Source organism: Convolutriloba macropyga, chromosome 13 (genome assembly GCF_964194025.1).
Source record: "Convolutriloba macropyga chromosome 13, txConMacr16.3, whole genome shotgun sequence".
In the NCBI taxonomy this organism is placed as follows: domain Eukaryota; kingdom Metazoa; phylum Xenacoelomorpha; order Acoela; family Convolutidae; genus Convolutriloba; species Convolutriloba macropyga.
The window spans coordinates 12,620,307-12,640,064 of NC_134480.1; the positions used below are offsets into that span (position 1 = coordinate 12,620,307).

A 19,758-nucleotide genomic window follows, 5' to 3' on the forward strand; every position below is an offset into this window, starting at 1 on the left:
AGGCCGATCTCCAACCACTGTGAAGTTGCTCCTGATGCAAAGAAGTTACCGTCGGAAACAACTGATGTTAGTGGATGTTTATTAGTCTGTTTCTTTTTGCACAGACGGAATAAGGCTTGGTTTTTTAGCTGAGGTCTTTATCAATTGTCACCGATGATGTTCTCTGGGTTGTAAGAGCTTTGGCGAAATCAAGGGTGAGTTATTCTCATCCGTGAAAAAAATTCTTGTCGTTTTTTGCCTATGAGTTTGTTTTAGGAGATACCTCCCACAAAAATTTGCCAAGCGAAAGAGGTCAGAAGTACTAATTCTTCAGTTGAAAATTTTTGTCTCCGTAATTTTGGCTGTTGTCGAGCTCTTCGGCTGTGTGGTTATTTTTTTTCACATCTTTCTCTGAAAATACGTAAATGTTTTCAATATTTGTCAAATTAACAAGAGGGAAGTTAATTTTCTTTCAATTGAAAATTTACGGTTTTCTGATTTATGCGTAAGTAGAGAATCCGACTCGTTTGTATCAGTAGTCGGTGAACATGATCCTATCACTTTAGTTTTTCAGAACCCTGTGGAAGGTGCTGTGAGTGACTTGCTCAGGCGAGCTGAATCAAATGCAGAAAGGGTTAATATTTCTTTGCTTTTCAACATTGACATTCATTTAAACGCTCATAATTGAAGTTACGTCATTGATTCATTGACTTCAGAAACATTTGGTGCATACAATGCTTCTTTGTTTTGTTGAAACTTATATGTTTAGAAAGAAAGTGTGTCGGGAGTCTATAAGAGTATGATTTCAAGTTCTTTGTCGACTGAACACGTAAGGTTCTAATTCTTTACTAGGTTGTAGGGTTATCTGCAATGAAATCGATTTAGTTTTTGCAGTGGGTTGGTTGCTCATTATTGTTAATCAGTGTTTTAGCATAAACTGTTTTTAATCTGTTTTAAGGATGCTGTGAAAAATGTTGTAAAGGAGTTGTCGGTGCGTGCTGGGACAAATTCAAAAATGGTTAGCCTTTATTGTCTGAATGTGCGTGTTACAATTGCAATTTCTGTTACGTGCTTTTAACTGTCTTCTACTGTAACGACTTGTCTGAAGTTTCCTAATTGCTTGCTTGCTGCTTTCATGAATAACTTCAGCTTGTAAAAATTTTTGGGAGCTGACTCAGTGAGACAATGTGATACTGTTTTTTTCTAAAGCTTCTTTCAGGGTAACGTAGGTTTTTTGCATGTTATATGCAGCCAGTAATTTCAATCCTTCCTGAACTGAGTTCAGAGAGATCGGGTTTATTGCTGTTCTTTTTAGAATCCAATTGTGAAGCGGCTTGTAAGAGGTCTGAATCAATCAAAACAGTCTAATAGGCTGTTTGTAAGTTTTTCTATTGTTCGTTTCTGCCCATTTTGCTCAGTGCTGATTCAATTGTTTTTAGGCTCGAAGTCATACTCTACCAATTGTGAAGAGTACAGCTAAAGAGATTTCGAATTTTCGCTCCAGTGTTGACACCAAAGGAAATAGTTTTGGTGCTTCACGGCGGGCCAGACGTGCCACAAGAAAAGAAGTAATTAAGAGATAATCCTTATTTACCAAATCTTTTTTCTTTCCTGACTCAGCTTTTAGAGGCGGTTAGACACTCGAGAGTTACTGTCAACAGTTCGAGGCGCTCAATCCCCCCTCTGTGTCGACGGAATCAATGTGACGGAAAACGCATCGACAAGATTTTGAGTGGTGAAACGGTTGTGCCACTACACGATTCGGGTCTCATGAACAAAGTGTGCTCCCACTGCAAAGCGCTCAAGTGGCACCACGAAAGCACGAACGTGTGTTGTATGTCCGGTAAAGTAAAGTTACCTGACTTTCCCGATCCGCCAGAGGTCATTAGGGGTTTGCTGCTCGGCAGCGACGAAAGATCGCAAGTTTTCAGGAAGTATATTCGACAGCTGAATAATGCTCTTTCAATGGCTTCGGTGAAAATAGGAGGAACTGCTGGCAACATAGAGGGCTTCAGTCCAACAGTATTTCTCCAGTTATTTTCTGAACTACCAATTTTTAATTTCTCCTCTGAGTTTATGTTGTTACAGGGAAAGTGCTACAAGTTTTTTGGTCCCCTGAAAGATAGCACTGAAGTGCCGAAGTACGCTCAGATCTATGTACACGACCCACAATGCAATTATGAGTCAACTCGGTTGAGAATGAGGTTTATGAAATTGCCTGCTGCCACTTCTCCGTTCGAATGTCATGCTCTCGAGAGCTTACTCCAAGATTTACAAGTAGGTTATTAGAAAATTATTGAGAAAAGTTTACACCATGAACAGTTATTGTTTCAGCTTTGTCTCCGTCATGTAAATCCCTATGTGCTAGATTTCTTACAAATTGCCGAGCTCTCCGAATCAGACAACGGAGCCAAAAGCTTAACTTTTGTTATAAACCCTGACGCGAAACCGCGTTCTGATCACGCTCGCATTCATGGACTAAACCTGCATGAAGTTGCAGTCCTCACAAACGAACAACCAGCGTCATCTGACATTGTCATTCAGCACCGGTCGGGAAAAATAACATCAATTGCAGATACCAATCGTGCGTTTGACCCTCTTCATTTTGTTCTTCTCTTCCCATATGGATCTCAAGGATGGAGTGTTAAACTTACGCAAAAGTAGGTAGTTTTTTATAGGTTTTTTGATTTCGTTTTTCTGCTAAAGTACTTGTGTGAATACACACTATTTTGATCTTATTAGAAACAGGCGACCAAAATTCTGAACAGCGTCTTTTGTGTCAAATTTTTTCAGCGGGGACTCACGGGCCGTGACAAAACAGCAGTTTCATTGCTTCCACCTGCAAGAAAGAGTTGGAAAACAAAATTATCTTCTGCTATCTGAGAGACTTCTGCAGGAATATCTTTGTGTTTCTTTTGCGACGGTTGAAAGCATGCGGCTGCAATTCGCGAGATTCAATCAGGAAGTTTTGCGAACGGAAGTTTTATCTGTTCTTGAAGATGCCATCAGCAATAACGAAGATACTAGAGCTGGAAAACGTGTTATTTGCCCACGATCAATACATAATAGCTACAGGCACAGGTTCTGCAGGTAATATTTTGCCAGAATGTTTTGTGGGAAAAAAGGGCTAAGTGTTTGTTTTTTAGATATCAAGACGCAATTGCTGTCTGTCGAAAATTTCATAAACCGGATTTCTTCATCACATTCACCTGTAACCCTTTGTGGGTCGAAATACAACAACAGTTGTTGCCTCATCAAAATGCTTCATCAAGGCCTGACATTGTGGTGCGTGTTTTTCGTCTGAAGCTTCGATCTCTGCTGGATGACTTAAGATACAAAGGTGATTTTAGCATTTTTTCGAATTAAAACGTATAACAGATGCTTGAGTAAAGAATGTTGTAGAATGTAAAGAATGTTCTCTGGGTTGTAAGAGCTTTGGCGAAATCAAGGGTGAGTTATTCTCATCCGTGAAAAAAATTCTTGTCGTTTTTTGCCTATGAGTTTGTTTTAGGAGATACCTCCCACAAAAATTTGCCAAGCGAAAGAGGTCAGAAGTACTAATTCTTCAGTTGAAAATTTTTGTCTCCGTAATTTTGGCTGTTGTCGAGCTCTTCGGCTGTGTGGTTATTTTTTTTCACATCTTTCTCTGAAAATACGTAAATGTTTTCAATATTTGTCAAATTAACAAGAGGGAAGTTAATTTTCTTTCAATTGAAAATTTACGGTTTTCTGATTTATGCGTAAGTAGAGAATCCGACTCGTTTGTATCAGTAGTCGGTGAACATGATCCTATCACTTTAGTTTTTCAGAACCCTGTGGAAGGTGCTGTGAGTGACTTGCTCAGGCGAGCTGAATCAAATGCAGAAAGGGTTAATATTTCTTTGCTTTTCAACATTGACATTCATTTAAACGCTCATAATTGAAGTTACGTCATTGATTCATTGACTTCAGAAACATTTGGTGCATACAATGCTTCTTTGTTTTGTTGAAACTTATATGTTTAGAAAGAAAGTGTGTCGGGAGTCTATAAGAGTATGATTTCAAGTTCTTTGTCGACTGAACACGTAAGGTTCTAATTCTTTACTAGGTTGTAGGGTTATCTGCAATGAAATCGATTTAGTTTTTGCAGTGGGTTGGTTGCTCATTATTGTTAATCAGTGTTTTAGCATAAACTGTTTTTAATCTGTTTTAAGGATGCTGTGAAAAATGTTGTAAAGGAGTTGTCGGTGCGTGCTGGGACAAATTCAAAAATGGTTAGCCTTTATTGTCTGAATGTGCGTGTTACAATTGCAATTTCTGTTACGTGCTTTTAACTGTCTTCTACTGTAACGACTTGTCTGAAGTTTCCTAATTGCTTGCTTGCTGCTTTCATGAATAACTTCAGCTTGTAAAAATTTTTGGGAGCTGACTCAGTGAGACAATGTGATACTGTTTTTTTCTAAAGCTTCTTTCAGGGTAACGTAGGTTTTTTGCATGTTATATGCAGCCAGTAATTTCAATCCTTCCTGAACTGAGTTCAGAGAGATCGGGTTTATTGCTGTTCTTTTTAGAATCCAATTGTGAAGCGGCTTGTAAGAGGTCTGAATCAATCAAAACAGTCTAATAGGCTGTTTGTAAGTTTTTCTATTGTTCGTTTCTGCCCATTTTGCTCAGTGCTGATTCAATTGTTTTTAGGCTCGAAGTCATACTCTACCAATTGTGAAGAGTACAGCTAAAGAGATTTCGAATTTTCGCTCCAGTGTTGACACCAAAGGAAATAGTTTTGGTGCTTCACGGCGGGCCAGACGTGCCACAAGAAAAGAAGTAATTAAGAGATAATCCTTATTTACCAAATCTTTTTTCTTTCCTGACTCAGCTTTTAGAGGCGGTTAGACACTCGAGAGTTACTGTCAACAGTTCGAGGCGCTCAATCCCCCCTCTGTGTCGACGGAATCAATGTGACGGAAAACGCATCGACAAGATTTTGAGTGGTGAAACGGTTGTGCCACTACACGATTCGGGTCTCATGAACAAAGTGTGCTCCCACTGCAAAGCGCTCAAGTGGCACCACGAAAGCACGAACGTGTGTTGTATGTCCGGTAAAGTAAAGTTACCTGACTTTCCCGATCCGCCAGAGGTCATTAGGGGTTTGCTGCTCGGCAGCGACGAAAGATCGCAAGTTTTCAGGAAGTATATTCGACAGCTGAATAATGCTCTTTCAATGGCTTCGGTGAAAATAGGAGGAACTGCTGGCAACATAGAGGGCTTCAGTCCAACAGTATTTCTCCAGGTATTTTCTGAACTACCAATTTTTAATTTCTCCTCTGAGTTTATGTTGTTACAGGGAAAGTGCTACAAGTTTTTTGGTCCCCTGAAAGATAGCACTGAAGTGCCGAAGTACGCTCAGATCTATGTACACGACCCACAATGCAATTATGAGTCAACTCGGTTGAGAATGAGGTTTCTGAAATTGCCTGCTGCCACTTCTCCGTTCGAATGTCATGCTCTCGAGAGCTTACTCCAAGATTTACAAGTAGGTTATTAGAAAATTATTGAGAAAAGTTTACACCATGAACAGTTATTGTTTCAGCTTTGTCTCCGTCATGTAAATCCCTATGTGCTAGATTTCTTACAAATTGCCGAGCTCTCCGAATCAGACAACGGAGCCAAAAGCTTAACTTTTGTTATAAACCCTGACGCGAAACCGCGTTCTGATCACGCTCGCATTCATGGACTAAACCTGCATGAAGTTGCAGTCCTCACAAACGAACAACCAGCGTCATCTGACATTGTCATTCAGCACCGGTCGGGAAAAATAACATCAATTGCAGATACCAATCGTGCGTTTGACCCTCTTCATTTTGTTCTTCTCTTCCCATATGGATCTCAAGGATGGAGTGTTAAACTTACGCAAAAGTAGGTAGTTTTTTATAGGTTTTTTGATTTCGTTTTTCTGCTAAAGTACTTGTGTGAATACACACTATTTTGATCTTATTAGAAACAGGCGACCAAAATTCTGAACAGCGTCTTTTGTGTCAAATTTTTTCAGCGGGGACTCACGGGCCGTGACAAAACAGCAGTTTCATTGCTTCCACCTGCAAGAAAGAGTTGGAAAACAAAATTATCTTCTGCTATCTGAGAGACTTCTGCAGGAATATCTTTGTGTTTCTTTTGCGACGGTTGAAAGCATGCGGCTGCAATTCGCGAGATTCAATCAGGAAGTTTTGCGAACGGAAGTTTTATCTGTTCTTGAAGATGCCATCAGCAATAACGAAGATACTAGAGCTGGAAAACGTGTTATTTGCCCACGATCAATACATAATAGCTACAGGCACAGGTTCTGCAGGTAATATTTTGCCAGAATGTTTTGTGGGAAAAAAGGGCTAAGTGTTTGTTTTTTAGATATCAAGACGCAATTGCTGTCTGTCGAAAATTTCATAAACCGGATTTCTTCATCACATTCACCTGTAACCCTTTGTGGGTCGAAATACAACAACAGTTGTTGCCTCATCAAAATGCTTCATCAAGGCCTGACATTGTGGTGCGTGTTTTTCGTCTGAAGCTTCGATCTCTGCTGGATGACTTAAGATACAAAGGTGATTTTAGCATTTTTTCGAATTAAAACGTATAACAGATGCTTGAGTAAAGAATGTTGTAGGAATTTTTGGGAGAGTAGTTGCCTTCATGTACGTTGTTGAATATCAGAAGCGAGGTCTGCCACATGCCCATATTTTGGTCGTGGTTTCCGACGAGCATCGTTTGCGACAACCAAGTGATGTGGACAAAGTAATATCAGCAGAGTTGCCCCCTGATCCTGACTCCTTCACGTGTCCAGTTAAAAAGAAGCAAGCTGAGAGATTGCAAAACGTTGTCCTGAATTCAATGATACACGGTCCTTGTGGATCCCTGAACTTGAACTCGCCGTGCATGGTAAACGGAAAGTGTTCAAAGAAGTATCCAAAATCTTTTTCTGGTGAAACAAGTTGGACACAGCAGTCCTCTTACCCTCTTTACCGTCGACGAAGTTTTCAAGTTGGAGGGCAATCAGCAGTTGTGGGGGACTACGTTATTGACAACAGATGGGTTGTTCCTTACAACCCATATCTTCTACTCAAGTATCAAGCTCATATAAATGTAGAGGCTTGTGTGTCACCATTTGCTGCCAAATATCTTTTCCTCTATATAAATAAAGTTAGTATGATTTTCTTTGTCTTGTTTATAATGAGTTTTAATTCTCATCTGCATGTTTAGGGTAATGATCGATCCATGGTCAAACTAAGCGAAATAGGTGATGAGATTGATCACTTTGAGAATATGCGGTGCATCGGTTCGCTTGAAGCTTGCGCAAGATTGCTTTCGATACCTCAGTCAGAACGCTACCCATCTGTTCAACAGCTTACTGTGCATCTTCCGTTAGAACAAGTTTTAGTTTTTAGAGAACAGGGAGAAAAAGAGGCACTGAGAAACGAAGTGACACAGAAAACAGAATTGACCGAATTTTTTGCTTTTAATCGGGAACAATCACATGTACGAACAAAGTACTGCGATTTTCCCGAGTTTTTCAAATGGAATTCACAGGAACGAGTTTGGCGAGTGAGAAAGATAAAAACAGGCACGATTGGACGCGTGTACACTGTCCATCCATCTTGTGGAGAGAGGTTCTACCTACGCATGTTACTTCATCACGATTTTTGTAAAGGTATTTCTTTTCTTTGAAAGCTTGCTGTCGTTTTCCTTTCAAAATTGAGTTTAATTTTTAGGGAAGACTTCTTTCGAAGAACTGCGGTGTGTCAATGGGTTCATCTGTGACTCCTACAAAGATGTCTGCTCAAAGTTGGGCATCTTAGATGACGACCAAGAATGGGAAAGTGTTTTAGCAGAAGCTTTTTCGTCCTTAACTGGAAAACGAGCACGAAATTTGTTTGCTACTATGCTGATCTTCTGTGAGCTCCCTCGACCAACTGAACAATTTGAAAAGTTTGTTGACGTGTTGTCAGACGATTTACGTTTCAAGCATTCAAATTGTGCTTTTTACCTTTTACGTGCTTTTGCTTTGCATGGAATTGCAATGGAGCTCAATGCTTTCGCTCGGAAATTGAGTGATTTCAGTTTGCCTCCTGTTAGTAGAACAGAACTTGCTGAGCTAGAGTTAATTGGAGCAGAGATTTACACTTCTGCTGTAGAAGCAGAGGAAACCAATTTTTCGAATGAGCATCTCTCCTCTCACGTTCAGATGTGTCTAGGAAAGGGTGCTGGATCTCTGAATGACTCGCAACGATTCGTATTTGAAAATGTTTTATCAAAATTGCAAAGGAAAGAACAATGTTTATTATTCATGGACGCCAGAGGTGGAACAGGTAAAACATACACGTTGAATGCAATATTGTCGGCCGCTCGCACTTTGCAGCCGGAACGAATCGTGCCAGCACTAGCTGTTGCTACAAGCGGAATTGCGGCAACGCAGCTTTTTGGTGGCCGAACCTTCCACTCAAGATTCCGTGCTCCTTTGGACATTCAGGAGCATTCGGTATTGGACATTTCTGTTCAATCATCGCTCGCAGAGCTGATCAGGAATTCGGCGTTAATTGTTTGGGATGAGGCACCTATGGCCAACCGATTTCTGCTGGAAGCCCTGGACAGGTCGTTGCGCGATATAACGGAGATTGATAAACCTTTAGGGGGTAAAAGTCTTGTTTTGGCTGGCGACTTCCGGTAAGTTAACTTTTCATCATGTATCTGTTTAATATTCAAATTTGTTTTGTGTTTAATCAGCTTCCTTTTGTGATAAAGCTGAAAAACTGAAATGCCATATTGAGCGCTTGCTAAAAGTTGTGATTGCTGTGCGCGCATTTTGATCGAGCTACTTTAATTTTACGTTCGTTTTCGATGTTTAGTCAGCTTCTACCTGTAGTAAAAGGAGGAAATCGAGCTGACATAGTGAGCGCGTGTTTGAAATCTTCCTTGCTGTGGGCCCACTTTGAACAGGCTACTTTAAGCACCAACGTTAGACTGAGTGTTGCTGACTCTAGTTCTTTGGCTCGAGAGTACGATCAGTGGCTGTGTTCCGTGGGTGATGGTACGATTTCTCCATCTGAAAATATTGAGTTGCCTGTTGACAAAGCTGCTCTTATTGATTCTAAATCAAGAACCATTGTTATGAGACAAGCAATTCACTGGGTGTTTGGTGAATGTCTTGAGGTCAGTTTTCCTATGTCTAGGCGCCTACTTTTTTGGCCTCACCTATTATTTTGTTTTAGGGCGGCGAGATGGAAAATGGATCTTGCATACTTTCTGTTCTAAACACCACTGTCAATGAGCTCAACCGGCGCTGCTGTCAAATTTTTCGTGGTGGTTCAATTGTTTGCTATAGTGCTGATTCTGTGTACGACGCCGATGACCATGCTCGATTCCCCACTGAATTTCTCAATTCATTATCTGTCCCTGGAATACCTGAACATTGCTTGATACTGAAAATCGGTATGCCGGTAATGTTGCTTCGAAATTTATCACCGTCTGATGGTCTTTGTAATGGCGTGCGATTGATTGTTACGGGAGTCATCAACAAACAAATTGTATCTGCTCATCTTTGTAGTGATAACAATAAAGTGTTCCTCATACCACGAATAAACCTTGTGATCGACGAGACTAATTCCGTGCCGTTAAAGTGGCGTCGTCGTCAATTTCCTTTAACACAAGCGTTTTCACTCACAATAAATAAAGTTCAGGGACAGACACTGCAGAAAGTTGGAGTCTGGTTGGAAAATCCTGTGTTCAGCCACGGCCAGTTTTACACGGCTGCTTCCAGGGTTGCGGATCCAAACTTCATCAGGTTCTACGTTAACAAAGAGGATCAAATAGACGACTCGAAGCCTGTAACGAAAAACATTGTCTATAGAGAAGTTTTGTGATTCAAGTTGTTGACCTTAGCTATGATTTGAATTACTTTCAAGCCAATTTCTGCAATTTTGTTTTGTGCCTTCTGATCCTGAAGTTGATTCTGAAAATGTATTGCTTTTCCTGCATGGCGTCAATTTTTTTGGAGGAACGTGCTAATTACAGACTGACTCTCTAATATTTGCGTGCTGCCTATTCAATTTTTCATCTTTAGTGAAAGTGGAATCATTTTCTGCTGTAATTTTTTTTGCAGATACAGCGTTTTCTTGAGCATGTTGTAGATAGTAGCCGCGACGGAATAGTCTATTATTGATTTTCGTGTTTATCTGTATCCCTTGCTGATGTTATGTCTAAGAGCTGAAAGATTTCGTTAATCGTTTCAATTACTTTAATGAAACTGAGCATACTTTTTGTTCATGAAGTAACTGCTTTATTTGTAATAGGTTTTCAAGTCAATCTTGTCATGAATTGTCAAACCATCTTCCTCTGACCTCCTAAATTTTCTCCCCTAGTTTCTAATTTGAATTTTATAGTGATGTGATATTAATTGGAGGTAACTTAAAATATTTAGTTATTGTTTGTTTTAGGTGAAAGACATTTCACATGTCTGGTTTTAAGATGAAACTAAATTTGCAATCAGGTATTACGATTTGTTGGGTTGGCTACCTCTATGTCTTTGAGCAGATTTTTTTTGAAACTCTGGGCCCCTACATTTCATCCGGCGCTGTATAATGTTTGAAGTCAGTTATACATATTATAATTGTCCTGAGTTCCCCATTTACAGGTCGCTTTCAGATTTATTTTTTGATTTACTAAGATCGATCGCAACTTCTCCTAAACCGTGAGCTTTTTCAATACCCTCTTAAAGTTTGAACTAACGGTTTGTTTGAATATAGTTTTAGGCTGCAAATCTTTACTTCTCTGCAATAAGTGACCGTTTTAGACCCTAATGGCTCCTGCGCATTCCAAGAGCATTGTTGACAAGTTTGAGGAGGCTGAGCATGCAATAGGAAATGCTATACGGAGGCTTGAGAACTATCTTGGCAGTCAAATTGCACAGGTCGCTACTTCAACATCGGCCGAAGAAAGACTAGAAATATTGTTGGCTTTAAAAGAGTGTAAAGAATTGGTGGAGTTGAAACAAGAAGTGAACAGAACCCTAAAGGCATGTAAGGTTGAGATATGTAATGTAAACAGTGGTTTTGTCAAATTTCTGATGTTGAATGTGGATGCGGAGAGTTCAGAACTTTCGAGACTTCTGGGTGTTCACGACTCAAAGATTTGCCAGCGTGGATCAGCAGTGGATTTGTCAAAAACCAAAAACGTCTCTTTCAAAGGTTACATTTTTTTGTACTCAATCATTTCATTGTGTTGGGTTTGTATGGTTTCAGATACTCGGACAGTCAAAGAGTTGTTTGCTAAGGCCAATTTTTCGCAAACGAAACGCATGAAACTATCGAAAAACGAAGATATCATAGTTCTCTCCCCCAACGGGAGCTGCTGTGAAGTAGCTTCTTCAAAAAATTGTGAGTATTTCCGCCTGACATATGGTCGTTTTTTATTAGAAACTTTGTTCTCTGGGGCTGATTTAGTTACGAAGAGTGAGGCGTCAGCTTCCAAAAGCCACTCTGTACTTGATGTCAGCCAACAGAGCAAGGACGTTTTGCCTGCCTCAAACGCTCCCCTCAATGGCGCTGCTTCCTACAGAATTTCGATGCCTTCAAAAGCGATTGATCGAGAAGATTCAGATGAAGTGTCTTCTGACACTCTTCTGAAGTACCTCTGCCATGATCCAACGTTGAGTTTTGGTGACTCCAACGTCTCTGATTGTTCTAATGATATTGATCGATGTGGTTCTGCTCTTAACGAGCTCTGTAAAGCATATGAGAGCTCGGCAAGGGGAGGAGTAGACATGAGTAAAACAAGAAAGCGAAAATCAGAGTTGAAACCCAAGTTGCAATACGTTGGTAAGTTGGAGACCTCTGAATTTTTTTTTAATTTTCTATATTTTGAGGCATGGTTTCTTATAGCAAAACAAATTGGTGTTCCATATCTGAAGCTCTCGAGTAGAACGCCGGCAGAATGCTCAACTGAGAGCGACTGACGAGCTGTTACATAGTATTCCTGGGCAGCTCGGACGAGAGTGGTTACAAAGTTGAACTCTTACCAGTAGTACGTCATTCAATCCAGTGCATCCTTAACTCTGGTTGACTCCTTTGCTTCCATCTCAACAAAAAAAAATTCTGTTTCTTTTTTGACGTTGAATATTGAAGCTACTTTTGTGGTTAGTAATTTCAAATAAACAAGAAATCAAATAAAAACTTTGTAAACGTTATTTTTATAGGTCCTGCATCGCCGATTGGGCTCCGTCTATGTTAGTTATTCTTAGTGGACTCTTTTTTGTAATCCTACCTTTATTTATGCTGCTGGTAGCTCACATTGATGTGATGATTAAATCTGGTTTTCGGAAGGTGTTTTTGGATGAATATGGACTTGTCAAGCAAATTGAAGGTCGAAAAATTGATAGCGTGAGCTTCCGTCTCAAAAAGAGAAGCGATTTTTATAATCTTTGCTTTGCAGCTATTTTATAGTTTTCTCAAATGATCTCGATAGAAGTATGGGGCTGTTTTTGTAAACGTGTCTTATAATATTTTCGGTGGGAAGTTTTCTCTTTTCTAGCTCATTACAATTTTTCTCGAGTCACTTCCACGCTTTGCGTTTGTGACTTAAATTGCTCTTATTCAGAGCTAAAGTCCGTTTCTGAAACACAAATGATCGTAAAATTAGTTATCTCAAGACCTTGATAGCCGAATTTTCAATGTTTCTGACTATTATTCTGAACGTTTGTGGTTGGAATCTCTCTTCCGGCAGTTTTTTTTCCACCCGTAAAATTTTCCTTAGGCTACAGACTCGTTGTTTGAACACGCTTTGTCCAACGTTTTATATGTTATCGGTTTTATTTTGAGATAGGTTTGCTGTCGATTCTTTTGTTTCATGTGCGTTTTATACGATAGTATGCAGTGCTCCTGATCTTTGTTTTCAGATTTTATGAATTGCGAAGAAGCTTTTCGTCAATGTTTGCACCAGGTCAATAGAGTGTTTTTGCAATTGAGAACTGATGTTGAGGTTGAATTAGGCATTTGCTCCATTACTGATGCAGAAACTATTCTTGAGGCTTTAGTTAAGTGGCAAGATGAAATAAAACGTAAACTGGCTCTACTGATGGGTAACTGTTGCGTACTACAAGATTGTGTTGGTTGCTGGAGTGTTAATTGCTTCGAGTTATCAGATATTGAGGATGATTTCTTTTGCAAGCTTGATCAATCTGAAAACAATATAAATGGTGAAAAAGCAAGTGAGGACATTGACTCATTGTTTATGCCTTCTAATGATGGTAAGTGTAACGTTAATTTTTTTTTGTTTCCTGAAAATGTCTCGAATTTATATTTAGAAATCGAAACATGCAGTGACAATGCGGAAATGGATGAAGTTTTTTTTGACTGCAACGATTTGACACAGTTTTTGAAAGGTTTGTTTTCGTCTTTTATTTTCTTTTTGACAGACTTCGGCTGATTGAGTTTTGTTTTAGCCACAGAACAGGAAGGTGTAACCTTCTGTGAAAACAGTTTCCGCTGTCGTTATCCTCTGATATGATAAATGGAGAAAATAGTATCTGTTCTTCATTATAAACTGTTACATTTGTAGTTTCTTTTTGATATTATATTTTGGATCCAGTGATTTTTTAGCCATCTTTCATTGTTGCTTACTCTTTGCTTTCCGTAAAGGTTATATTCTTTCAGATCATGTGCACCGTTAACTTCCGTGATCAGATATCAAATATTAAGTGTGAAAACGAACAGGGGCTTCAAGAGTTTGTGAAACATATCAACATATTGCTGTTGAATTCTGAGCTTATTGCGAAAATTGAGGAGGTTTCAGCTATTGCAAAATCGGAGGTCGATGAAGAAATTGATGATTTATGCCAAAAAATTCGTTCCTTTGTTTGTGAACTGGAGGCGGCTTCGAATACTTGCTCTAAACATGCGTTGACGAAGTGATTTTGAATTAAAAAGTACTTTGTTGTTGCAATTTCTGTTCGAATTAGTTTTATTGTAAATTTTTTTAAAGGTGTGTTATGTGTATCTTTCAATGTTAACAACTTCGAGATTTTCTTGATTGTTATATTTTCCATTTTTTGAAACGCACTGGAAAATTATAAAATTATTGGAATCACATATGAAGCCGGCAACGGGCCTGCTAGTGGTCTGATTAAAGGGATTGTAGTTCCTACATTCAGATAGACTGAATTTTAAAACTAGCGTTTCAAATTGATTTTTTGTTACCTAGTGGGTATAACTTTTTTTAAACGTTAGCTAAGTTTTTTGCTAAATATTTGCTCTCTTTTCTTACTTTGTCTCTCATTAAGAGCGTTTTCATTTACTTTGTTTTCCTGTCTTTAACAGCGTTTATGTACTTGGCGTCATTTTGTGAATCTGACTTTAAACCACTTGTGCAACAAATAATTTTGAATGAATAACTTATACTACCTTGTTTGCTTTTTTTGTACATTGTGAACGCAATTTCGATTGATTTTTTTCTGAGATCAAAGGAACTAATTTGTAATAAACTTCGTCAGTGATATGACTGCTGTAGATAATTGACAGTCGAAATTATCTAGCTTCTGCTGTTAGCTGTTTAACAGTTTTGTAGGAAGCTTCAAAAGCTTCATCAAACTTTTCCTGTTTGTTTCTATTTATGTTTTTGAAGGCAAGTTTATTTCGCAGATATATATGTCATCTCACCGGCTATAATTGCATGGGAAGAGCGAACAGCTCCTGTGGCGCAATTGGCTAGCGCATTCGGCTGTTAACCGAAAAGTTGATGGTTCAAGCCCACCCAGGAGCGAAGATTCTCATTTTGAGTGTTTTTTTCGTGTAGCAATTTTAAGGCAAGGTAAATCATTGTATAACTTTGTTGCTAGCAGCTTTGTAAACTCAATTTTTGGTAACTATTGTTTTATGATAAATCATTGCACTGATTAAATTGATTGTTGTTCTAACATTCAGATAGACTGAAATTTAAAACTAGCGTTTCAAATTGATATTTGGTTACCTAGTGGGTATCACTTTTTATAAACGTTAGCTAAGTTTTTTTTGCTAAATATTTGCTCTCTTTTTTTACTTTGTCTCTCATTAACAGCGTTTTCATTTTACTTTGTTTTCCTGTCTTTAATAGCTTTTGTGCACTTGGCGTCGTTTTGTTAGTCTGACTTTAAACTACTTGTGCAACAAATAATTTTGAATGAATAACTTATACTACCTTGTTTGCTTTTTTTGTGCATTGTGAACGCAATTTCGATTCATTTTTTTGCTGTGATCAAAGGAACTAATTTGTAATAAACTTCGCCAGTGATATGACTGCTGTAGATACTTGACCGTCGAAATTATCTAGCTTCTGCTGTTAGCTGTTTAACAGTATTGCTAGCAGCTTTGTAAACTCAAACTTTGGTAACTATTGGTTTATGATAAAACATTGTACTGATTAAATTGATTGTTGTTCTTACATTCAGATAGACTGAAATTTAAAACTAGCGTTTCAAATTGATTTTTGTTACCTTGTGGGTATCACTTTATAGACGATAGCTAAGTTTTTTGCTAATTATTTGTTCTCTTTTGTTAATTTGTCTCACATTACAGCGTTTTCATTTACTTCGTTTTCCTGTCTTTAACAGCGTTTATGCACTCGGCGTCGTCATTTTGTGAATATGACTTTAAACCATTTGCGCAATAAGTAATTTTGGATGAATAACCTATTCTACCTTGATTGAAATTTTTGTGCATTGTAAACGCAATTCCATTTGATTTTCTGAAGTCAAAGCAACTAATATTTGATAAAGGTCGCCAGTTATGTGACTGCTTAAGATGATTGACAGTCGAAATTATCTAGGTTCTGCTGTTAGCTGTTTAACAGTTTTGTAGGAGGCATCAATAGCTTCATCAAACTTTTCCTGTTTGTTTCTATCTATTTGTTTGAAGGCAAGTTTTTTTCACAGCTATATGTGTCAGTTCACCGGCTATAATTGCATGGGACTAGCGAACAGCTCTTGTGGCGCAAGTGGCTAGCGCGTTCGGCTGTTAACCGAAAGGTTGGTGGTTCAAGCCCACCCAGGAGCGAAGATTCTTATTTTGAGTGTTTTTTTGTGTATCAATTATAAGGCAATGTAAATCATTGTATAACTTTGTTGCTAGCAGCTTTGTAAACTCAATTTTTGGTAACTATTGTTTTATGATAAATGATTGCACTGATTAAGTTGATTGTTGTTCTAACATTCAGATAGACTGAAATTTAAAACTAGCGTTTCAAATTGATTTTTAGTTACCTAGTGGGTATCACTTTATAGACGATAGTTAAGTTTTTTGCTAATTACTTGTTCTCTTTTGCTACTTTGTCTCACATTAACAGCGTTTTCATTTACTTCGTTTTCCTGTCTTTAACAGCGTTTATGCACTTGGCGTCGTCATTTTGTGAATATGACTTTAAACCATTTGCGCAATAAGTAATTTTGGATGAATAACCTATTCTACCTTGATTGAATTTTTTGTGCATTGTAAACGCAATTTCATTTGATTTTCTGAAGTCAAAGCAACTAACATTTGATAAAGGTCGCCAGTTATGTGACTGCTTAAGATGATTGACAGTCGAAATTATCTAGGTTCTGCTGTTAGCTGTTTAACAGTTTTGTAGGAGGCATCAATAGCTTCATCAAACTTTTCCTGTTTGTTTCTATCTATTTGTTTGAAGGCAAGTTTTTTTCACAGTTATATGTGTCAGTTCACCGGCATTAATTGCATGGGACTAGCGACTAGCTCTTGTGGCGCAATTGGCTAACGCGTTCGGCTGTTAACAGAAAGGTTGGTGGTTCAAGCCCACCCAGGAGCGAAGATTCTAATTTTGAGTGTTTTTTTTGTGTATCAATTATAAGGCAAGGTAAATCATTGTATAACTTTGTTGCTAGCAGCTTTGTAAACTCAAACTTTGGTAACTATTGTTTTATGATAAAACATTGCACTGATTAAATTGATTGTTGTTCTAACATTCAGATAGACTGAAATTTAAAACTAGCGTTTCAAATTGATTTTTAGTTACCTAGTGGGTATCACTTTATAGACGATAGTTAAGTTTTTTGCTAATTACTTGTTCTCCTTTGCTACTTTGTCTCACATTAACAGCGTTTTCCTGTCTTTAACAGCGTTTATGCACTTGGCGTTGTCATTTTGTGAATATGACTTTAAACCATTTGCGCAATAAGTAATTTTGGATGAATAACCTATTCTACCTTGATTGAATTTTTTGTGCATTGTAAACGCAATTTCATTTGATTTTCTGAAGTCAAAGCAACTAATATTTTATAAAGGTCGCCAGTTATGTGACTGCTTAAGATGATTGACAGTCGAAATTATCTAGGTTCTGCTGTTAGCTGTTTAACAGTTTTGTAGGAGGCATCAATAGCTTCATCAAACTTTTCCTGTTTGTTTCTATCTATTTGTTTGAAGGCAAGTTTTTTTCACAGCTATATGTACTAGCGAATAGCTCTTGTGGCGCAATTGGCTAACGCGTTAGGCTGTTAACAGAAAGGTTGGTGGTTCAAGCCCACCCAGAAGCGAAGATTCTAATTTTGAGTGTTTTTTTGTGTATCAATTATAAGGCAAGGTAAATCATTGTATAACTTTGTTGCTAGCAGCTTTGTAAACTCAAACTTTGGTAACTATTGTTTTATGATAAAACATTGCACTGATTAAATTGATTGTTGTTCTAACATTCAGATAGACTGAAATTTAAAACTAGCGTTTCAAATTGATTTTTAGTTACCTAGTGGGTATCACTTTATAGACGATAGTTAAGTTTTTTGCTAATTACTTGTTCTCCTTTGCTACTTTGTCTCACATTAACAGCGTTTTCATTTACTTCGTTTTCCTGTCTTTAACAGCGTTTATGCACTTGGCGTTGTCATTTTGTGAATATGACTTTAAACCATTTGCGCAATAAGTAATTTTGGATGAATAACCTATTCTACCTTGATTGAATTTTTTGTGCATTGTAAACGCAATTTCATTTGATTTTCTGAAGTCAAAGCAACTAATATTTTATAAAGGTCGCCAGTTATGTGACTGCTTAAGATGATTGACAGTCGAAATTATCTAGGTTCTGCTGTTAGCTGTTTAACAGTTTTGTAGGAGGCATCAATAGCTTCATCAAACTTTTCCTGTTTGTTTCTATCTATTTGCTTGAAGGCAAGTTTTTTTCACAGCTCTATGTACTAGCGAATAGCTCTTGTGGCGCAATTGGCTAACGCGTTAGGCTGTTAACAGAAAGGTTGGTGGTTCAAGCCCACCCAGAAGCGAAGATTCTAATTTTGAGTGTTTTTTTGTGTATCAATTATAAGGCAAGGTAAATCATTGTATAACTTTGTTGCTAGCAGCTTTGTAAACTCAAACTTTGGTAACTATTGTTTTATGATAAAACATTGCACTGATTAAATTGATTGTTGTTCTAACATTCAGATAGACTGAAATTTAAAACTAGCGTTTCAAATTGATTTTTAGTTACCTAGTGGGTATCACTTTATAGACGATAGTTAAGTTTTTTGCTAATTACTTGTTCTCCTTTGCTACTTTGTCTCACATTAACAGCGTTTTCATTTACTTCGTTTTCCTGTCTTTAACAGCGTTTATGCACTTGGCGTTGTCATTTTGTGAATATGACTTTAAACCATTTGCGCAATAAGTAATTTTGGATGAATAACCTATTCTACCTTGATTGAATTTTTTGTGCATTGTAAACGCAATTTCATTTGATTTTCTGAAGTCAAAGCAACTAATATTTTATAAAGGTCGCCAGTTATGTGACTGCTTAAGATGATTGACAGTCGAAATTATCTAGGTTCTGCTGTTAGCTGTTTAACAGTTTTGTAGGAGGCATCAATAGCTTCATCAAACTTTTCCTGTTTGTTTCTATCTATTTGTTTGAAGGCAAGTTTTTTTCACAGCTATATGTACTAGCGAATAGCTCTTGTGGCGCAATTGGCTAACGCGTTAGGCTGTTAACAGAAAGGTTGGTGGTTCAAGCCCACCCAGAAGCGAAGATTCTAATTTTGAGTGTTTTTTTTGTGTATCAATTATAAGGCAAGGTAAATCATTGTATAACTTTGTTGCTAGCAGCTTTGTAAACTCAAACTTTGGTAACTATTGTTTTATGATAAAACATTGCACTGATTAAATTGATTGTTGTTCTAACATTCAGATAGACTGAAATTTAAAATTAGCGTTTCAAATTGATTTTTAGTCACCTAGTGGCTATCACTTTATAGACGATAGTTAAGTTTTTTGCTAATTAATTGTTCTCTTTTGTTACTTTGTCTCACATTAACAGCGTTTTCATTTACTTCGTTTTCATGTCTTTAACAGCGTTTATGCACTTGGCGTCGTCATTTTGTGAATATGACTTTAAACCATTTGCGCAATAAGTAATTTTGGATGAATAACCTATTCTACCTTGATTGAATTTTTTGTGCATTGTAAACGCAATTTCTTTTGATTTTCTGAAGTCAAAGCAACTAATATTTGATAAAGGTCGCCAGTTATGTGACTGCTTAAGATGATTGACAGTCGAAATTATCTGGGTTCTGCTGTTAGCTGTTTAACAGTTTTGTAGGAGGCATCAATAGCTTCATCAAACTTTTCCTGTTTGTTTCTATCTATTTGTTTGAAGGCAAGATTTTTTCACAGCTATATGTGTCAGTTCACCGGCATTAATTGCATGGGACTAGCGAATAGCTCTTGTGGCGCAATTGGCTAGCGCGTTCGGCTGTTAACCGAAAGGTTGGTGGTTCAAGCCCACCCAGGAGCG

At 37.8% G+C, this 19,758-nt stretch overlaps 1 protein-coding gene and 4 non-coding genes across 5 annotated transcripts in view; all 5 read left to right on the forward strand.

The window, feature by feature from the left end:
* LOC142351596 (xaa-Pro aminopeptidase ApepP-like) overlaps window positions 1-19,758 on the forward strand; it is a 702,879-nt gene that overhangs the window by 646,230 nt on the left and 36,891 nt on the right. The gene's annotated exons all lie outside the window — the stretch shown is intronic.
* Window positions 14,684-14,757, forward strand: Trnan-guu (transfer RNA asparagine (anticodon GUU)). Its single transcript has one exon. It is a non-coding gene; the product is annotated as a tRNA-Asn (tRNA).
* Window positions 15,952-16,025, forward strand: Trnan-guu (transfer RNA asparagine (anticodon GUU)). Its single transcript has one exon. It is a non-coding gene; the product is annotated as a tRNA-Asn (tRNA).
* On the forward strand, window positions 16,718-16,791 carry Trnan-guu (transfer RNA asparagine (anticodon GUU)). The gene has a single exon. It is a non-coding gene; the product is annotated as a tRNA-Asn (tRNA).
* Window positions 19,685-19,758, forward strand: Trnan-guu (transfer RNA asparagine (anticodon GUU)). Its single transcript has one exon. It is a non-coding gene; the product is annotated as a tRNA-Asn (tRNA).